Source organism: Bidens hawaiensis, unplaced genomic scaffold, assembly GCF_021521415.1.
Source record: "Bidens hawaiensis isolate Kalapana, Puna unplaced genomic scaffold, B.hawaiensis_p1.1 tig00014538_1, whole genome shotgun sequence".
Lineage (NCBI taxonomy): Eukaryota > Viridiplantae > Streptophyta > Magnoliopsida > Asterales > Asteraceae > Bidens > Bidens hawaiensis.
The window spans coordinates 377,089-398,742 of NW_027492268.1; the positions used below are offsets into that span (position 1 = coordinate 377,089).

The following is a 21,654-nucleotide window of genomic DNA, read 5'->3' on the forward strand; positions in this document are numbered from 1 at the left end:
TCTCTTTTTGAATCCGGAGCCATTCTTCTGGAGATAATGGCCCCCTTGATATGGAATTATGGTGATGAGTTCTTGCCAGATCGGATTCGCTAGAATCATCTTCCAAACCCAACTATGAACGAGTTCGGCGGGTCTCCCTCATAATTCGTCCGAGGTCGCCCAAATTCGTATCTTCTGGTGCTGTGACACGTCCTAAATCGGTAAGAGTTGTTCCGATTGGTGCTGTGACACGTTCGAGGGTATGACCACCAGGTGTTATGTCATCTGTTCGTGAACCAGTAGCTGTGTTACGTGCAAAAATACTCGAAGCAAAACCTTCAGGTATTTCTGTACCCGTAACACATGAAGTAGGCGCAGGAGTTCCCGTCGGCCCTTCAGGAACTTGACTCATATCGTACAACGAACCAAAAACACAGAATTATTGATGTTCTAACAAAAGCAAGGATGGCGCCAATGAAGAAACACAGATCTACTCCCTTTAATGGGTCTTAGATCCAATGAGTCTACAGGGGTTGGATATGGATAACAACCAACTACGATATGAGTACAACTTCCCAAAGTTCAGTGACCGGAACCTGCAAAACAGACATCGTTAGCTTGCTACGGGAAGGACTAGAGGGGGGGGGGGTCTTCCCATAACCACCCTCCGACGTGAGAATAAGTACCCTTCTGACGAAGATAAAGTACTTAAGTATATAGAGAGAATATAGTGAGTGTGAATGAATACCTCATGAAGATTGAGAAGGTATTTATAGCCGAAGGATGTGGGAAGGTGTTGGGCCAACTGTCATTTTTAGAAGATGCTCTCGTAACCACCTGGACAGGTGTCCTCACATGATAGGTTCAGTTATACGTTGCATGTGCATGTGTAACAACCTGGATACGCGTCCTTTTGGGATAGGATGATAGATAACCCTGGCCATGTGCACGGTTATAACGGCCTTGCCAGGTGTCCTTCGTTAACTGGTCAAGAGATCACGTATTGCCCAAGAAAGCATCTTGGTAAATCTTCTGGAAAGTAATTAGTTAATGACAGCTGTCCAGAGGTATTGCCTCCCGGTCATTTTGTGTGGACGGGTACTCCATCTTCTGGATGAATTTTGTGGGCAACGTCATGTGGGTGTTTCTTCCTTAGACGGTTAAGCGGGCGATCCGTATGTCCCACGGGTAACTTGTGAGTAGCTCTTATTTGACCCGCAGGTAGTACTTAAGGGTTTTTGGGTCTTTTTGGTACCCTACCTCTATATAGTGATAAAAATATAAAAAGAATATATTATTTAATTAAAAAGAAGAAATCAAATATTGTAATTTTTAATGTAATTATAAAGATGAAAATAGATGATTTGCCGAGTATGCTCTTATACACACCCATGACTGCAAATTGAGGATATTGTGGTATGTGTGGGTCCGTTTTTTGGGGATTTTCAATGGAGACTAGTCTCTCTCCCTATCCATTTCGGTGGTTTAGGGCTATATTCAGCTGAGGATGTTTCCACCTATGCTTTCGTAGCCTCGAGAGCACAATCTTGGAAGTTACAGAACCACATTATGCGTGATTGTGGTGTTCATGGGTTGGATTCCGATTTTAGGTGTGCGATGGATTATTTACACAACTCTATTCCCGATCTTGATCTTGGCGGGTTCGCTAATAAGGACCCCCCCCCCCAAAGCCCAAAATGCTTATAGTAAAACCGTCCAAATTTGGGAGAAAAATGTGGCATATCCTCTCATCAGAGAGCAGTATTTGAATGTCTTCAAGCTCCTCATGCTCAAGACTATTTGGCTGTCACCCACATCGATGAGTTAAGCCAGCAGTCAGCAGTGGAGTACCGAGTCATTCTTAAATATCGTTTAATGACCCCCCTGTTTCCACTTGATGAGCCCTGCGAGGTCTGTCGTAAGGTTTGTTTAGATAATTTGTGTGAACGCGCGATTCATTGCCAAGGACTCCCGGGGTTTAAATATAGACATGATTTGGTCAGGGATGTCCTTTGTGATGTGTTAAAACGGGCGGGAATCTCGGCAAGAAAAAAGGCTCATGTGAATTTCTTGTCGGACCCGCGTGAAGGAAGGTCTACTCTCCGACCAGCGGACATTCTTGTGTTAGGATGGGCAGGGGTGGGGGGGGAGCATGCTTGTGTGGATGATGTACATAGAAATATACATCTTTTCAGCATCAAATAATCTCTAAAAACTGCAATTTCTATCTAATAACATAGCATAAAAGTCTACTTATCATAATAAAACGTAATTTCAGGTGAAACCAAACCTCAAACGAAGAAACAAGCAAAAAGAAAAAGAAAAACAGAAGAAAACACAAGAAAACAAAGAAACACGCCCCCATGTCTCAAGAAACACGCCCCCATGCTTATGGAACAAGAAAAGACAAAATCTGAGAACAAAAGCACAGGGCTGTGCTCAGCATGCACGGGGCCGTGGACGGGAATGCAGAAAAGACAAAGAAGAATTGAGCACATGTCACTAAAAAGCACGGGACCGTGCCAGCTAACCACGGGGCCGTTTCCAGCTCACACAAAAGACAAAACAAATCTGGCACATGTCATAAAAATACACGGGGCCGTGCTCATCAAACACGGGGCCTTGCCTCACCATCCAGATTGCCTATAAATAGTGGCTCATGTTGCATTCATCAAGTGTGGCTTGAAAAGATTTCTATCCGATTCTCTCTTATAAAAACACACACTAACACTCACCTTGAAGATCTAGTGAAGAGTTTGAATGTTTGGAGGTCATCACCACTAATCATCATCATCATCAACCATCATCCCCATCATTAAGAAGAAGGATTCATCTACATTTGGATAGATTGTGCCAAGTTTAATCATGTATTTGTTATTATCAATCATCTTAATGTTCATCATAATGCTCATTATAAGCTAAACTCCTTTTAACATCTAAAATCTATGAAGAAGCTTTGTTTTACTTGATAATTAATCAAGACATGTGATGTAGTCTAGTTAAGTACATGGTTATATTACAATTATCTTTTGATGAGAAATGTTTCACCATCTTAAATCACTAATTCAAAGTTGGTGGTTGTCAATCTCTTTGGCAATCGTTCATGATCGATTCATGTTCTTGAAAGATAAAAATACTTTGGTACATTATCGAAACATGGATCCTTATATTGTACTTAGAAATGATGAGATATAAGTTATGGTGTATTTTTCTAAACCTTGGTAATCCAAAAATGGCTTTGCTTAGGATATCAAATTAGCTAAAGAAACCATATGTTAATGGAATGTATAATCATAACCTACTTAAATCAACCAAAGGGAGGTTGTGTGATGAACTACAATCACCCAAAGTTGTTAGAATTGGTATTCTAGAAATTGAAGTCAATCCTAATCTTTCTACTTAACGAAACTACTTGCCAACTTAAATTGACATCATTGAGATGGTATGACATTAGGAAAGGGTGGACTTTAAAATGCGCATATCATCTCCTTAGTGCCAAAGATGCTCACTTTGGGTTAAGGAGTTATCTATCATATATTGCTACGGTAAGTTTATCACATGTCTATATATTAATTATCAATGCTAAATGGAGTGGATTCTTGATCTTAGATGGTAACCTTCGTATAATTGAAAAACTCGTTTAGAATTTCTTATCTTGGTCACCTATATTATATATATATATATTATATAATTATTTATATTTTATAAAAAGTTCAAAAATTAACCTCAAAATGATTAAAACCTCCGATTGAAGTAAAACAACGATTTATTATTAGAAACCTTTGTGTCCACGGATCGATACTTGGTTCTTACCAATACTATTCTACATATATGATAGGTACACTTGCCTATTTTGTGTGTGTTTAGTCTTTGTAAAAATCACTTTTATAAATTTAAAACACGATCTTGTGCAAAAGCTAAATATCCAATCTATCATATTTTATAGAAGCTACACAGCACGCATCAAGTTTTGGCGACGTTGCCGGGGAACACGGTACATTTCTAAGAACGATCCAAGTTTTAATTTAATCATTGTTTATAGTTGTACAAATTTTTAACTTCTATTTCACTTTATTTTTAATTTTTACTAGATACTAAAATATAATTTTACGGCTAGCCTACTTTTTACCTTTATTTACCTTAACTTTACTCTAGCTTAATTAAGACCTTAGTTTAGTTTAGTTAAAAATAGCGTAGCATAACTCGTAGTTTAATACTAGACTAACCTTTTAGACTAACTTTAGCTAACTTTTGCTTTAGTGTTTAATTTTGATTTAGTCTCATGTATGTCCTCTACTTTTGAGCCTGAGCTTGTTTCTCCAATTTCTGAACCGGAACGACTCTTTCGTCGACGAACTCGTAAACGGACTACAAAAACCGCAGAAGCAATCAAAGACGAATCAGTAGACGCCGCCACATCAGGAGAAAATCAAACCGAAGAAATGATGGCGGCCCAGAACAATGAGCCGAACATGAGCCAGTATGCCAAGCCAACTCTTGAAGGCTACGGCAACGGAGTGGCTCCACCCAAAATCACCGAAAATTTTGAAATCAAATCAAGCACCATTCATATGGTGGAAAATACAGTTCAATTTCATGGTCTCCTCGACGAAGACCCTTTTCTCACATATCCCGATTCTTACGAATCTGCGGAACCTTTAAAATTCAAAACTGTTCAGAAGATCAAATCAAGCTTAAAATCTTTCCTTTCTCTCTAAGGGGCCAAGCCCTAGAATGGATAGAATCTCTTTCCTCTGGTTCCATTACCACTTGGGACCAGATGGTTGAACAGTTTCTCCTCAAATATTTTCCGCCCGACAAAACTGCCAAATACCGAGCCAGCATTACCGGATTCCGGACCGAAGATGATGAATCGTTACACGCAGCATGGGAAAGATATAAACGTCTTTTAAGAAGATGCCCACATCATGGACTGAGCGTATGGTTACAAGTTCAAACTTTCTTTGACGCACAATCCAGTCAAAACAAACAGGCCATCGACCAGATCGCTGGTGGAGACCTGGGATCCAAATCACCTAATGAAGCATTTGAGTCCTGGAGAAGGCCGCAAAGAAGAGTTTCGCTTACAACCCACCAAGATCTACACCTACCCATAAAGGAATACACGTTGATTCCAACACCTTTGTCACAACACAGCTTGAAGCTCTTTCTAAAAAATTCGAACAACTTCAAGCCGAGCTATCAAAAAACAAACTCACCTGTGACACTTGTGGAGGAAATCATAAGACGAGTGACTGTAAACAAGTCATTATGTCCATGGAAGAAGTCGATTTCATCGCTCGATAGAACAACGCTTTCAGCAATAACTACAACCCAGGTTGGAGAAACCATCCAAACTTCAGCTGGAAAGACGGAGGTAACACTCAACCCCTACCAGGATTCGAAAAGAGACCGATGAATCAATCCTTCCAACCTAAAACTCAATACCAAGAACAAAGCTCGAGTAACCATCAAAACCCGAGCTACTCAAAGATCGAAGAAATGTTAATCCAATTAATGACCAAAACAAATGAAGCAGAAAAGAAAGCCGACTCAAGAGCTGTTGATATCAATGGAGTATTATTAAAACATGAAGCCGATCTCAAAAGTCAACAAGCATCACTTCAGTACTTAGAAATCCAAATCGGACAAATTGCCCGACAATTATCCGAAAGACCACCTGGCGCCCTTCCAAGCAACACAATCACCAACCCGAATGCAACAGCTAACGCCGTTACATTACGAAGCGGTACGACCACTGTTGTCTCACCAACCTCAGAACCAGTTATGGAGAAGAAGTCTCCTGATGAAACGCAGGAAAGGCTGACCCCAACAAGCATAATCCAACCTAAGGAGCCAGTCCGAACTTATGTTTCACCTATTCCATACCCTGGAAGACTGAAGCAGGAGCGATTGGAAGCCCAGTATGGGAAGTTTCTAGAACTCTTTAAACAACTCCATATCAACATCCCTTTTGTCGAAGCTATTGCTCAGATGCCAAAATATGCCAAGTTTCTCAAAGAAGTGCTAACAAACAAAAGGAAGCTGAAGGAACTCTCGCATGTCACCCTAAGTGAAGAATGTTCAGCTATCCTCCAAAGCAAGCAACCAACAAAGATGACCGATCCAGGGAGCTTTACTATCCCTTGTCTCATAGGAAAATTATTTGTTAGCAATGCCCTGGCTGACTTAGGAGCTAGTATTAATTTAATGCCTTATGCGCTTTTTGCAAAACTAGGGATAGGAGAACCAAAGCCCACCCGCATGAGCATTCAGTTAGCTGACCGACCCGTTAAATATCCTAGGGGCATTGTTGAAAACATGCTTGTCAAAATTGACAAATTTGTTTTCTAGTAGATTTTGTGATTCTAGACATGGAGGAAGACAAAAGTGTACATCTAATTTTAGGTAGACCCTTTTTAGTCACCGCAAAGACTATCATTGATGTTTGCACCGGTAAACTCACTCTCAGGGTCAATGACGAGGCAATCACTTTTGACATAGGAAAATCTATGCAATATCCGCAACAACACGATGACACTTTATATTGTGTTGACATCATAGACTCCATCGTAAGTTGCTATATGCGAGATTCCTCCATTAATACTCCCATAGAAACACAAGTCTTAGACAAAACACTCAACAAACCCATTTTAGAAAACGAAAATCTCAACAACAATTACCAAGAAGAATCAGAAATAATATGCGAAATCAGTGAAAATAATGAAAAATCACAACCATCAATTGAAGAACCACCAGCCTTAGAGTTAAAAGAACTACCAAACCATCTCGAATACGCCTTTCTAGAAAAAGACTCTCAACTCCCAGTAATTATTTCATCTCACCTTTCTAAAGAAGAGAAAGACGAACTTCTTAAGGTTCTCAAAAACCATAAGAAGGCTATCGCATGGAAGATCATGGATATCAAGGGCATCAGTCCCTTCTTTTGTACTCACAAAATCCTCATGGAAGAAGAATACAAACCCGTGGTCCAACATCAAAGACGTCTCAATCCTAACATGCAAGATGTGGTGAAGAAGGAAGTAATCAAACTGCTTGATGTCGGATTAATCTACCCAATCTCAGACTCACCTTGGGTAAGTCCCGTTCAGGTAGTACCCAAGAAGGGAGGAATGACGATCGTAATGAACGAGAAGGACGAACTAATACCCATGAGAACCATCACAGGTAGGCGAGTTTGCATTGATTACTGGAAGCTTAATGATGCCACAAGAAAAGATCATTTTCCACTTCCTTTCATAAACCAAATGCTCGAACGATTGTCTGGAAAAATGTTCTACTGTTTTCTTGATGGATTTTCCGGATACTTTCAGATTCCCATTGCTCCTGAAGATCAGGAGAAAACTACTTTTACATGTCCATACAGAACCTTCGCCTACCGAAGAATGCCATTTGGACTATGCAATGCTCCAGCCACCTTCCAGCGTTGCATGGTAGCCATCTTTCATGAAATGATCGAAAACTCTATGGAGGTTTTCATGGACGACTTCTCAGTCTTTGGAGACTCTTTCGATCATTGCCTGAAAAACCTAGACAAAATGTTAGCTAGGTGTGAAGAAGTAAATCTAGTGCTCAACTGGGAAAAATGCCACTTTATGGTAAAGGAAGGCATTGTTTTAGGACACAAGATTTCTCAAAACGGACTAGAAGTTGATAGGGCCAAAATAGAAACCATATCCAAACTTCCGCCGTCAACTTCGGTCAAAGCCATTAGAAGTTTTCTAAGTCACGCAGGTTTCTACCGCCGCTTCATAAAAGATTTCTAAAAATCTCAAGACCTATAACCAAACTTCTAGAGAAAGACGCACCATTCGTCTTCTCTGAGGAGTGTGTTGAATCATTCAATACATTAAAAGACAAACTTGTCAATGCCCCAATCATGACCACACCCGATTGGACCCTTCCATTCGAAATCATGTGCGATGCAAGCGACTTTGCAGTTGGAGCCGTACTCGGACAACGCAAAGAAAAACACTTTCACCCAATTTACTATGCCAGTAAAACTCTTAAAGATGCACAAGAAAATTATACCACAACAGAAAAAGAGTTACAAGCGGTAGTATTTGCCTTTGAAAAATTTAGATCATACCTAGTTCTTTCCAAAACCATAGTTTACACCGATCATGCTGCAATACGATACCTATTCAACAAACAAGATGCCAAACCTAGACTCATCCGGTGGATCCTACTACTCCAAGAATTCGATATCGAAGTTAAAGACAAGAAAGGAGTAGAAAATGTAGCCGCAGACCATCTTTCACGTTTAGAATGTCCAACCCCCGAAGAACTTCACAAGGAAATTATCAATGATAATTTCCCACATGAAGTCCTCATGCACATTCAAGACGTAATAAAGGAAAAAGACGAAAGTCCTTGGTATGCCGACTTCGCAAATTACTTAGCTTGTAGGATTCTCAGAAAAGGACTTACCCATCAACAGCGAAAGAAATTCTTCTCCGATCTTAAGTTTTACTTCTGGGAAGATCCATATGTATTTAGGATAGGTGCGGATCAAGTCATTCGTAGGTGCGTAGCAGGCAAGGAGGCCTTAGACATTCTCAAACACTGTCATGAAGGACCAACATGCGGACACCACGGTACCGCCACCATGGTTAGAAAAGTGTTTGATGTAGGATTTTTCTGGTCCACTATATACAAAGATACACAAACTTTGATCCAAGCATGCGATGCTTGTCAAAGAGCCGGGAACATCTCATCGAAAAATGAGATGGCTCAAAAGGGCATTCAAATTTGTGAAATCTTTGATGTATGGGGAATAGATTTCATGGGGCCGTTTCCTAACTCATTCGGAAACAAATACATTCTTGTAGCAGTCGATTACGTATCTAAATGGGTAGAATCACAAGCTCTTCCCACTAACGATGCTCGAGTAGATGTACGATTTCTGAAAAAAGTTGTTCTCAAGATTCGGAACACCAAAAGCCCTCATCAGCGACAGAGGTACTCACTTCTGTAACACCCTGATGGACAAGGTTTTAGCACGATATGGGGTTCACCACCGCCTGGCAACACCATATCACCCGCAGACCAGTGGACAGGTGGAAGTCTCGAATCGAGGAATTAAGAGAAATCTGGAAAGAAGTGTGGGGATGAATCGCAAAAATTGGGCAGAAAAATTAGATGACGCATTGTGGGCCCTTAGGACTGCCTACAAAACTCCCATAAGAACGACACCCTTCAAGCTCGTTTACGGGAAGGCATGTCATCTACCAGTAGAACTGAAACACAAAGCCTACTGGGCCCTTAGAGCAGTGAACTTTGATCTAACGTCCGCTGGAGCAAACCGGGAAGATCAAATTCGTGAGCTCGAGGAACTAAGAACAATGGCCAATGAAAATTCCTGGTCCTACAAAGAAAGACAAAACGCATACACGACGCTCATTTAAAAGGAAATAAAGAATTTAAAATCGGCGATCGTGTATTGCTATACAACGCTCGTTTACGTCTTTTCCCAGGAAAACTGAAATCCCGATGGTCAGGTCCATACATAGTGGAAACAATTTTTTGACTATGGAACCATCGAAATTTCAAATTCAAACGGCCAGAAGTTCAAAGTAAATGAACATCGATTAAAACCATATATCGACGGTCCACTCGAAGAAGTGTTGGAGGTATTAACCCTCCAAACTTCTTGATTAAGAACATGAGGAAATAAGGTCTAGCCAAGACCTTCTCAAAACTAGGCCTTGTAAATAATTAAAAAAAATATTTATTTTAGAAAACATAAAAACCACGGGGTGTGCTCTCAAAAGCACGGTCCCGTGCCGAAAAATACGGGCTGACATCTACGCTGCAAAAATCTCAGTCAGACTGGTTTGTAACTGAATTGTTAGACTAAAAACACGGGGGCGTGCTTCCATAAGCACGGTGCCGTGCTTGGTTTCCTGTTTGGTTATAAAAGGCACCTTGTGTCATTGCATTCCTTGCACAAACCAAAAACAAACCAAAAACCTCTGAAAATTCAGCATACCAACTGAGATGAATGAAGCAATTCTCATTTCTCGACATACGAGAAATGATGCCCGCCATGTTTCCAAAACCGAGCTTCTTTTGAAACTTCAAGAACTCGTGAAAGAACTCACCGAAATGAATCTCCTTGCGGAGATGCGTCTCGTACAACTCACCGAATCTGTGGAAAACATGAAAATGGAACTCTGAGACATCAACGAGCAACTCTAGTTTCAAGTTCTCGGTTTCACGTATTTTCCACCACCAGGACCATTCGGAGGAGGAGAGCCTTTCGGGGAACTCTAGGAAACTTAATTTTATACTTTTATGTGTAATCAGTGCATTAAGCACAACGTGTTAGGACTTCGGGCTTAACCCGACTATTTTCTTTTCTTAGGAAACCCGGGCTTATCCCGAAATTGTTCTAGGATCTTTATTTAATGAAAAATAATTTTTAGATGACCAAACTTCCAAATTATCACAATAAACGTCATTCTAAAAATTCCGGATAGTAAATCATGTTGAAAAATTAAAATGAAAAACACTGGGACAAAAAGCACGGGGCCGTGCTTTCCTAAACACGGCGCCGTGGTCACCCTAGAATCTTCAGCATGATACGCGCTGACTCCGTACAATTATCTGACTCAGGAACATTTATTATTCTAGCAGCACGGGGCCGTGTTTCCTAATGCACGGTGTCGTGTTCAACTTTCCAGTCTCTATTCCATTCACACCAAACAAAAATTACCTAAATGGAAGGAAAACGGGTTGAATGGAAGCCAGTGAAAAAAGGGAAACAACATGAATCTTCCTTCCTCGAGGAACAAGTCATGCGACTCCAATGCATCGTAAGAGATCAAGTTAAAAGCAATATGCAAACCGAAGCTCGAGTAGTCGAGTTGATTAACAAAGTCGACCTGCTTAGGTTCGAAAACTTCCATGTTGTGGATGGCCACCACAAGGATGTGACTTTCAAACTTAACTTTCTCAACCGAGAAATCGTCACGCTCAACAAAAATCTTGAAGAACTTTTGGAAGCCAAATGAGCACCACCACACATCCACGACTTGTTCGGAAGTGGTGGCCATTGAAGTTTCTGCCTTTGTTTCTCGTTTAAGTTGTTTCCGCTAGAACTATGTGTTAGGACCCAAGAATTGTTGTTGTACTTTTCATTTCATCTATCTTTAATTATGTCTTTACTTTTATGTTCTTAATGAAATTTAGGATGTTTTTACCAAGTTTAAAATAACCAGAAAATAAAAACCCAGTTAAAAACAAACCAGCTCGACAAATAAACAAAACAGTACTGTCTGCACTATGCAGCACGGTACCGTGCTTCCTGAAGGACGGGGCCGTGTTTTTTGTGTCAGGGCAGTTAAAAGTTTTTAACTTAATACAATAAATTTCTATCACTTCAAACCCTATTTTTCACTACGGGTTGGTAGTATTTCATGAACTTTTTATATGTTTTAAACAATTTACTTTTCATCATACTTGTTTGTTTATTTTTATGTTGATTTGGATATTTTATGGCCGTTGGTGCCAAAGACATTATGATAGGTTCTAATTTAGCCCAATAGGGCTAGGGATGGATGATTCCATACCCAATTTTCAGCAGTTTATGCTTGGTTGTTTGCAGTTTTATGTTATACAGGTACAAAAACAGGAAAACGGACGAAAAACAGGGGACGCTCTGTCGAAATTTCGTTAACCCGTAGGGAAGTAACTCTCCATTTTAACCCATAATACTCAACAAGAATTTTTATATTTTCATGAATCTTATCACATTGAGGATAATGTGAGATTCAAGTGTGGGGAGGGGAATTACTTGACCAAATTGTTTGTCCAACTAATTATAAAAATCTCTAAAACAAATATATTTTGCAGCAAACAAAGAATATTCTAAACCTAAAAAGAAAACCAAGAAATTTTTTTGCAAATAACCAATCATTACATAAAAGTGAAAAATTAAGAAGAAGTTTTGTAGTATTGAGAATAAGTTTATGCAAAATATGGCGTTAATACCCAATTCCTCCGTTAATGTGAGATAAACCTCATGCCATATAAATATTTTTTCGGAAGCTTTGAGTGAGTCATATGTTTCGTGTGATTTAGAACTTGTCGCAATTATTCATTTCAAGACCGCACGAAGCGTTGTATAAAGAAGAAGGTAATATTTATACAAACCCAATACCAATATTACAAAACCCAAAAATCCGATCACCTTATCCATTTTGAACTGGTAAAATACAACACTGGTCTTTTACCGGCATACCCTAAAGAACTGGAAATGCATTCTTTCGATTTCAATTTCCTTTTCTTCATACACTTCAGAAAACCTAGGTTGCCTCCAGAACTTAGGGAGAGAATCTTTCTCTTTAGCAATGAGGTGAGGAAAAAGTGGCGCCAAAACAAACAAAGGCCACCATTCTGTGGAATTTCCAAAAACGCAATGAAGAGAAGAGCAAAAAGATATGAACGATGCTTAGGTTGAGGAAACTGGTCCCACGAAGAAAGATGAAGAAAAAGTCAAAATCAGTCTCAGCATGAATATACCGAACAAATGAGGATGGGGGCTATTAGGCTCAAAGCCGAACGATCCATTAGAGTTGGAAGTTATATTCATAACAGGATTAAGGAAGAATTAATCCACATCCTCGATAAAACTGGTCTTGACGATCTGGCCTTAAAAGAGTCATTAGGTATATAGTATTTACAAAAAAAAAAAAAAAAATCGAAGAAAAGGAGCTAACCATTGAAGACATCTCAAGACTCCCGACAAACAGCGGAAGTTGTATTTACCATTAAACCTTGAACGACCACAAAATACCAATCCCTACTCACACTAAACCGGAACCCCTTTTTACCTTCTGATCTATGCAACCCTTCAAAATGTGGAGATTTGAACTTGTTACAAGCTTATTTATCACAGGTTGCATTTTGGCTAAGAGTGTTCACATACCTACATCCCAGGTATGATCAGATATAAAACCGAGTGTGAGTGAACATTGCGAGAACGTGACGTTTTGCATAAACAGAAGCTCATAAAAACAAAAGTTCTCTCTTATTTATCACTAACATAAAGATTGGTTATTTTGTTTCATCTTCTTGGAGCTCGCTTAAGGAATAGCTATAATCTAAATTTGTTGTTTTTAGAGAACATTTATAAGATGATTGCTTGAGGACAAGCAATGTTCAAGTGTGGGGATGTTCGATGTACATAGAAATATACATCTTTTCAGCATCAAATAATCTCTAAAAACTTCAATTTCTATCTAATAACATAGCATAAAAGGCTACTTATCATAATAAAACGTAATTTCAGGTGAAACCAAACCTCAAACGAAGAAACAAGCAAAAAGACGAAGAAAAACAGAAGAAAACAAAGAAACACGCCCCCATCCTTATGGAACAAGAAAAGACAAAATCTGAGAACAAAAGCACGGAGCCGTGCTCAGCATGCACGGGGCCGTGGACGGGAATGCAGAAAAGACAAAGAAGAATTGAACACATGTCACTAAAAAGCACGGGACCGTGCTTGTTAACCACGGGGCCGTTGCCAGCTCACACAAAAGACAAAACAAATCTGGCACATGTCATAAAAATACACGGGGCCTTGCTCATCAAGCACGGGGCCGTGCCTCACCATCCAGATTGCCTATAAATAGTGGCTCATGTTGCATTCATCAAGTGTGCCTTGAAAAGATTTCTATCTGATTCTCTCTTATAAAAACACACACTAACACTCACCTTGAAGATCTAGTGAAGAGTTTGAATGTTTGGAGGTCATCACCACTAATCATCATCAACAACCATCATCCCCATCATTAAGAATAAGGATTCATCTACATTTGGTTAGATTGTTCCAAGTATAATCATGTATTTGTTATTATCAATTATCTTAATGTTCATCATAATGCTCATGATGAGCTAAACTCCTTTTACCATCTAAAATCTATGAAGAAGATTTGTTTTAATTGATAATTAATCAAGACATGTGATGTAGTCTAGTTAAGTACATGGTTATATTACAATTATCTTTTGATGAGAAATGTTTCACCATCTTAAATCACTAATTCAAAGTTGGTGGTTGTCAATCTCTTTGGCAATCGTTCATGATCGATTCATGTTCTTGAAAGATAGAAATACTTTGATACATTATCGAAACATGGATCCTTATATTGTACTTAGAAATGTTGAGATATAAGTTATGGTGTATTTTTCTAAACCTTGGTAATCCAAAAATGGCTTTGCTTAGGATATCAAATTAGCTAAAGAAACCATATGTTAATGGAATGTGTAATCATAACCTACTTAAATCAACCAAGGGGAGGTTGTGTGATGAACTACAATCACCCAAAGTTTTTAGAATTGGTATTCGAGAAATTGAAGTCAATCCTAATATTTCTACTTAACGAAACTACTTGCCAACTTAAATTGACATCATTGAGATGGTATGACATTATGAAAGGGCGGACTTTAAAATGCGTATATCATCTCCTTAGTGCCAAAGATGCTCACTTTGGGTTAAGGAGTTATCTATTATATATTGCTACGGTAAGTTTATTACATGTCTATATATTAATTATTAATGCTAAAATGGAGTGGATTCTTGATCTTAGATGGTAACCTTCGTATAATTGAACAACTCGTTTAGAATTTCTTATCTTGGTCACCTATATATTATATATATATATATATAATTATTTATATTTTATAAAAAGTTCAAAAATTAACCTCAAAATGATTAAAACCTCCGATTGAAGTAAAACAACGATTTATTATTAGAAACCTTTGTGTCCACGGATCGATACTTGGTTCTTACCAATACTATTCTACATATACGATAGGTACACCCTTGCCTATTTTGTGTGTGTTTAGTCTTTGTAAAAATCACTTTTATAAATTTAAAACACGAACTTGTGCAAAAGCTAAATATCCAATCTATCATATTTTATACAAGCTACACAGCACACATCAGTGGACCTTACTGAGGTGTCCCCTTTTGTCGAGCTTAGGGACACCGGGTTTATTGCTAGGCAGGCAGTGCTAAAGGCAGAAGCAGGAAAAACTGCTAAGCACGAGAAGGCGTGTGTGGAGAATCAACACGCCTTCATTCATTTTGCTTTTGATACATTTGGGTTTCTTGCCCCCGATGCTGCTATGTTTCTAAGAAGAGTTCAGTGGGCCATGCACAGTAACTCAACCACGCCGAAGAATGATAATTTTGTTTTCAGTAGGATCGGTTTTGCCACTCAAAAGGGGGTGGTGGCGCAGCTTGTTGCCCGCTTACCTGCCTATTTATTGTAATTGGATCCTTTTATTTGAATTAAAAATACAAGTATTATTCTTACCGCAAATACTATCGCAAGTTAAGTCATTTTTGTTGAAGTTGATCTTAACTTTTAAACATTATAAATTTGTTATGTATACAGTACAGTATTCCAAATATCTCTACAATTTTTGTTGAAAGTCGAAAAACTATCACACATCCAAATCGAATGTCCCCATAAATAGATGTGTTTCGTTGCAAAGTATTGATATGGTTAAACTCACTTTCTTCCTTTATTTCCATCATCCACACACTGTTATCCCGTAAAGAAACTAATGGGAATGAGTAAGATTCTGATCATCGGAGCAACAGGTTATATAGGAAAATTCCTTGTAGAGGCCAGTGCAAAGGCTGGCCATCCTACTTTCATACTTGTTAGGAAATCCACCCTCTCTCATCATGTCAAGTCTTCCTTGATCGAATTCTTTAAGAAGCTTGGCGTCACATTTATCACTGTCAGTATTGTATAAATGGCATATTTTTCGTACATCCTCTTCTTGCAAACTTACACCTTTTTTTTATGTTAAACTGTAGTTTATGTAAAAGTAAACGACAATAACTTTGTAATTTTTTTCTTTATCCTCTAGGGTGTATGAAAACCAGAACCATATATTTTCTATAGCTCAGAACATATAGTTATTTATAGATAACGTGACAGAATTATAATTTTATATTTTTTCAGTGAGACTTGTATGACCATTAGAGTCTAGTGAAGGCGGTAAAACAAGTAAATGTGGTGATCTCGACTATAGGCCTAATGCAACTAGGTGATCAAGTTAAAATAATTGATGCAATCAAGGAAGCCGGTAATGTTAAGGTATCAAATTATTTTGCTATCCCGACTTACAATATTAGATTTTAATAGTTTTTCAGATTTTTTGTTTCAAAATTTCTTTTTAAAATTGGCAACGTAATATCAGTCATTTAAGTTCAAACAATTTCATATTAATCCTATGAGTGGATTAATCGCTAACCTTTTCAAAAATCATGTAGAGACATGGATTATTAGATTTAAATAAGAAATATACAAACAATAAGAAGGGTCATAGTTAATTTAGTCTATTGATCTTGGATTTAACGGTTGAAAGAAATTAGTTTGTGGGAAGTTGGGATAAGATCGGTATCGTACCCGTAACCTGTACCTGTACCCGAAAGTACTCGTGTCAAAAATCAGTAAATATGGATACCCATACCCGTACCCGAATTTTATGGTACATGTGCCGGTACGGGTACGAATACAGGTACTTTATGTATGGTACTCGCTTTGTTACCACCTTTTCTTCTTTTAAATGAATCTCCACTAAACTTGGTATCAATACTGGTACGGTACCGACAATCAATTATTGTAATACCAAAACTAAAACCATAATATCACAACCAAAAGATAATACCAAAACTAAAAGTGAAACAAATCAATCGTAATAGATATTCATTCATGGTGGTCGTTACTAGTTATTGATTTGAAAAAGAAAAGAAGAGAACTAGGGTTTGATTGATTTGATTAGAACTGTTAGTATTTAATATTTTGATTACCAATGGTTTTGAAAATTTCACTTGAAGCTTTGAGGATATTCAAATAAAAGCACGGTTAGAGTTACGAGTTTTGGAAATCCCAATAAAAACCCTTATGTAAGGCCCCGGTCCCGGTGCCCTACTTTGACGTTGGATTTACTCATAAACACATTTCTAAATATCATAGTTAATTAAAACTTTTGCGGAATAAATAAAAGTCAACTCATCATTACAAACATTTAAAACTTTTCTTTAAAACATAACATAAAGTAGCTTATTAAAACATAGTTAATCAAAACTGACCCGATATGATCTTGGCATGCCACATACTCATAGCTGACAAGATTCATTCCATCCCTTAAAGATGTGACAATTGTAATATCTAGCAAAGGAAAAAAATCAAACACATATTCGTTAAAGCTCAAATTTTCTTATATGAAACGAAACAATAACAAGAGAAGCGTGTTAGAACCAATAACAGCGTATAATGCACATAAAGCTTGAAAATCCAGAGAACGGTCCTGCAAGCAAACAAGAACGATCAAAACTAGATATAAAGTGTAAGAACACAAAAACTAAATTCTATGGCTTTGAAATATATTCAAAACTGTGTGTAGACTAAAAACAGATTGCTAACTAGATGATGAATTGGAACAATTGTAAGTGTCCCAAATCTTCCATTTATCCGGCCAACAATTTCATGAACTTGGCTCGTGAGTTTCTGGTCTGAAAAGTCACATAATTGGAGACCAAAGATATGCCTACTACATTAGACACTAAAATACATCAAACTTCAATAAATTTACACTCGGGAACATCTGTTCTTGTTGGTACTGCAATCTGTAACAAAACCACTTTATCGCGCCAATATGGATTCTCTTCCAAAAACTTCTCAAAAGCAAGGATCTTTTGGGGAATCCCTTTGATCATATCTAGTCGGTCAACACCAAACATTACCTATAACAACAACAAATGGTGTAAAAAATTTGACATATTATGAATCATAATTTATCCTCTCTTATTTTGTAACCGTGACATAGGGGCCACCAAAACCCTGCTAAGCAATTAGACCAGATAAAACTCAGTGTGTGTTGGACCAAATGGTCTTCAAGCGATTAAAGGCTGCTAGTGGGAATCAGACACTTACCACCGCACCACCTTCTTGAAGGTTAATTCAAATTTATGACAATGATTGATTCAAGACAAAATGTATGGAAAGTTTGTTTAAAAGAACGCCTTTTTGACATCACCTTTCTCCCTGAAAATCTTTCTTTTAATTCTTTCATATGTTGTTGCACTTGTGGATTCTCGAGTGCACGAATGAAGCGATCTGAATCTATGCCAACCGGAAACTGTAATTCCATCATATAAAGTGGAATAATCAGTGAAACTAATTGATTAAATATCACTTAAGTATATTATTATTTTTATTAAAATTACCGCAGCAACACGGGTCAACCTCCTTTGATCCTCTACACCTTCGGGAGTACCTTCTAGTCCAAGTATACGAGTACAAGCACTAACAAAGTGTCTTGCATAATCATACGTATGGAAACTGAAAAAGTTAAATAACTTAAATTAACATTACCATTCAAAAAATAGCCTTCCTATCCCCATTAATAGCTCTGTTATGAGTGAGATTTTACTTGGTACATTTGTTTGTTCGTTTCTTCAAAATAAAAAAACCTACCCAACCAAATCAGCAGCAGAACTGCGTGTAAAAGCTCTGAACGAGAAGGCAATGTCCTATGAATTTCAGAAGACGGGAAAGGGCGTATGAAGAAACCAACCAACTTTCATGTTGCTGTTGTGATCTTTTAAGCATTTTGGAACATACATCAGATGGTAATCATGGAACCAAACCACATCACCTTCTTCATAATGCTCGTTCACCACATCAGCAAACATTTGATTCGCTTTCTTGTAAGCTGCAAATTGAGATTGGAAGCTTCGAGTTGTTGCTAGACGGTCTTCTTGTGGAAGTCCAAGATAATGAAAAAGTGGCCATAATATGTTGTTACAATAGCCATTGTAATATTGATGCACAAGTTCTTCATCCAGAAACACCGGTATACATCTCTGCAATAATAATAATAATAATAATCACAACTAATCTTAACATAACCGTCAACCAATATAAGATGGATTATATTAGTCATGATTTATTCTAGTTATCACTATCATAAAGAGAAGATAGTATTTGATTGGATTTCCTTTGTGGTTATCTCATTGCATCCCTATATATAGTTTAATAATAATAGATAGTGCTAACCTAGAAATCTCTAAAAGAAGCAAATGGACCAAAAGCACTCCAACAAGCACAAGAAGCCTATTTTCTAGGCAGCTATGGTGCTACTTAGGTCGTCTCCAAAGGAGCCTAGTTTTCGGCGTGTAGGCAGCGAATCGGCCATACCTTCCAGCATGTAGGCATCTTCTGGCCTTATCATTCTGACTAGTCTCCTATGTAGGCTATGTTTGACACTGACACATGTCAGTTTGTGATGGTGCCAAGTCTTTTTTTCATGGGATATAATGTTAGGCTTAGTTGCTTCTTAGCCTGGAGAGGTTAGGTGTCCATTTCACATTGGTGGTGTCTAGTTGATTTTAAAATTGGGATGCCTATTTTAGAGTGTGTTTTTATTTTTGTCCGCTTGCCTATTTTGGAGATTTTCCCTTTTATTATTCTATATGATATCGGAGTCAAATACTTAAAACACGGTACCTTCTCAGCCAATGCTTTTGTTAGTGACCGCTGCCCTGGTTCATCGAGCACATTTACACCTGCCCACCCGATCCATTTTGCTTCAACCTCCTTAACACCTTCAATACACTCAAACAAAAACCGATTAAACCAATTTCTATTAATGTCAGAAATGAGAACAAAAAAGATTGAAAAACTTACCAAGAAGTGCGCTAACAAGCCCATCAGCACTAACGTCAAGAGACCAACTCTCTTCACCTTTTCTAACAGCCGAAACAGGCAGTCTATTAGCAACAACCAATAACCGTTGTTTCAAGAGTACACCATCCGGTTTCTCCCAACTGTCGCGTGCGGTACCTTCTAGATATTGATCAGCCAAATTTTCACTGAACTCAAAGGCATCATTCGTGTTTGAGTCGTTAGAATACGAAGCTTTGCTGTTCTTTCTTAGCTCTCTTTCTCTTAAAAGTCTCTCTATACGACTTGGGACCGATGAGTTGCCATTGTTGTCGTGTCCAGGCAGTATTAGTGTTTTCTACAGATTCTACATTTTGATTCAAACAAACAAACAACCAATTATCATCCAAACAGTTGAAAATCAGAATAATAATCATGTCATTACTGAATTTAGCAAGCAAAAATTAAATCATATATATATATATATAATCAAAGCAAAAAGGTATAAAAGAAAGAGATAACATGGATAACAATTGGGATCCACATAATCTTATATATGAGATTACAAATGGGGTCCATCATCCATGATGTTACAATCATATCACTTGAAAACCTTAAAATGAACAATGAAAAGAACCTTAAAAAGAAAGCTAACTAGATTTCAAGAAACCAAACATTGAAACAATGACTCACGAAACATGAGTGATTTTGTAGGTGGGATTGGTGAATGGATTAGAGGGTTTAAGAGAGAGAGAGAGAGAGAAATGAAGAAGGGTTTGGTGGCACAGTGAGAAAAACAAGAGTGATCCTCGTGTAAGCTTTACAAGGTCTGTCTTGTGTCTCACAGCCATGCAGCTAATTAAACAAAATCAAATGATTGGTGAACATATATCATGATCAGGTTTCTATTTATTATAATTAATAATTTGTTTTTAGTTTTTACATTAAACAATAATAATAATAATAAAATATTTTTTTTTAAGAAAACCGGTCCAATCTACTGTATTGGAACCGTTTCGAGAATATACTTGTTGGAACCAGTTTGGGTCTGACAAATAAACATGGCTCGATGAGAAATGCGGGAGCATTCGGATCCAGTAGCCCGTAGCCACGGTGATAACGAAACAATTTTAACTAAGAAATGAGAGGACCAAATTACCTCGGTCTAGCACCCAAACAAAATAAATTGATCTTAGAAGCTATACTAGATCATGTAGTTTTAGCATATCTGCTATTATAATAAATAAAAATAATAGTTGAACTGCATCATCTCTAATTGGCCTAATATTTTTGCCAAGTGACACCCAATCTTTGAAGCTTTAGGTAATAAATATTTATAAGAGAAAATTACTGTTTACGTCCCTATGGTTTCAGAGTGGAGGCACAATGGGTCCCCATAAGAAAATTTGAACTGGTTGAGTCCTTGTGGTTTCAAAAATGAACTATTTAAGTCCCTGTTGTTACTTAACTATGTTAGCTTCAAGGGTAGATCCGACATTTCACTTTTATATATATACATTGTCACTCTGAGTCCTTGAACTTTCATAATTGGTCACCTTGAGTCCCTTTTACCTTTTAACAAAAATAAATAAACTTGACCAATTTTTTTAACAAAAACAAACAAACCGAACCACCTTTTCATAAAAAATTAACGAACTGAACTACTTATTAATAAAAATAAATGGACCAAACTAATTTTTTAAGCAAACTAAACGAACCGAATGACTTTTTTTAACAAATAGTTCATTTCGTTTAACAAAAATAAACGAATCAAACTCTTTTTTTTAACAAAAATAAACGTCCCGAACTTGTTTTTTAACAAAAATAAACTAATCAAACTATCTTTCTAACAAATATAAAATAACCAAATTTTTTTTTAACAAAAATATGCAAACCAAACTTATTTTTTAACAAAAATAAACGTATCGAGCTAATTTGTTTTCTACTACACTAAACGAACTGA

The 21,654-nt window shown here is 37.6% G+C and overlaps 1 pseudogene across 1 annotated transcript; it reads right to left on the bottom strand.

Moving 5' to 3' along the window:
- Positions 1–17,244: 17,244 nt before the first annotated feature.
- LOC143546981 (alpha,alpha-trehalose-phosphate synthase [UDP-forming] 1-like) lies at positions 17,245–20,542 on the bottom strand (annotated as a pseudogene). The gene is made up of 9 exons (XR_013137687.1): positions 20,537–20,542; positions 19,716–20,049; positions 19,536–19,633; positions 18,504–18,892; positions 18,254–18,368; positions 18,064–18,165; positions 17,620–17,770; positions 17,451–17,539; positions 17,245–17,334 (listed from the first exon to the last, which is right to left on the bottom strand). The product of XR_013137687.1 is annotated as an alpha,alpha-trehalose-phosphate synthase [UDP-forming] 1-like (transcript).
- Positions 20,543–21,654: the final 1,112 nt, after the last annotated feature.